Source organism: Crocuta crocuta, unplaced genomic scaffold (genome assembly GCF_008692635.1).
Source record: "Crocuta crocuta isolate KB4526 unplaced genomic scaffold, BGI_CrCroc_1.0 scaffold157, whole genome shotgun sequence".
NCBI lineage: Eukaryota > Metazoa > Chordata > Mammalia > Carnivora > Hyaenidae > Crocuta > Crocuta crocuta.
This window is the reverse complement of record NW_027531872.1, coordinates 126,134-127,227: the sequence shown is the minus strand read 5'-3', so window position 1 is coordinate 127,227 and position 1,094 is coordinate 126,134. Positions and strand designations below refer to the sequence as shown.

Here is a 1,094-nt window from a genome sequence, read left to right as displayed (position 1 = left end):
GGTGCTACCGTGCAGGCGTGACGCGGTCGCACCTGTGCTTTGGGAAGGGACGTCTGTCAGTCCTTGGGAGGGCAGGTGGGGTCCCACGGGGAAGCTCCGGTAAGTAGGTGGCTGGGGCCACCTCAGCGAGACCCTCTGGGGCAGAAGATGAGGTGAGCCCAGCAGGGAGCCAGGGAGCAAGTCTGCATTTATTTCTGAGAGAGAGAGAGAGAGGGAGGAGGGAGGGAGGGAGGGAGAAAGCGAGCCCATGCACAAGCAGGGGAGGGGCGGGGAGAGAGGGAGACAGAATTCCAAACAGGCTCCAGATTCTGAGCTGTCAGCACAGAGCCCGACGCGGGGCTCGAACCCACAAACCATGAGATCATGACCTGAGCTGAAGTTGGACACCTAACCGACTGAGCCCCCCAGGTGCTCCCTAAAAATGGTTTGGATTTGTCCTTGTTTATTGAGTACTTTTAGGACTTCATATTCACTCTTTCTTTCAACAAATGATGATTGAGCACCGGCTATGGGCCAGGCCCTGTTCTAGGTGCTGGGAACAAAACAGGCAAAAAATCTTGCCCCGCCCCGCCCGAAGCTTGTCTGCACGTTGTAGAAAGTGCGGGAGACTCCGTGGAGTAAAAAGGACACAGACCACCAGCAAGGACAGGCTGTCTGCCTCCCCTCCCTCATCTGGGCTGTTTCTTTGTGGGATTGCTTTATGCCTTTTACAGCCACACGGCTGTGACCAAACTATACAGTCAGCTTTGTATCCAGCTCTTTGTAAACTCACTGCCTAGGGACCCGTGTGACCTCCCCTCGTGTGACCGCCCGTCGGGGAGCCGAGGGTCCCCAAGGCTACGGAGGAGGGGTCCAGACTGGGGGTACATCCACGCGCTGCGTACTTAGGCAGCCTGCGCTGTGGGTTGTAGATCGTTGCCTGTGATTTGCTGTAATAGGTAATCGTGTGACAGATCGACTCTGTGCTGAACTTGCTTCTGTCCTTCGGGTTCTGTGGTTCAGTTAGATTCTAGGTGAGTAGTTCCTGGGTTCAAGGGCAAGCGCTGTGGGTATTTTCAAGGCTTTCACTGATTATTTTACATAAGAGGCAAGTC

The 1,094-nt window shown here is 55.2% G+C and overlaps 1 pseudogene; it reads left to right on the top strand.

Annotated features, from left to right (window-relative positions):
• LOC144238890 (nuclear pore membrane glycoprotein 210-like) overlaps positions 1–1,094 on the top strand; it is a 69,755-nt pseudogene that overhangs the window by 23,951 nt on the left and 44,710 nt on the right.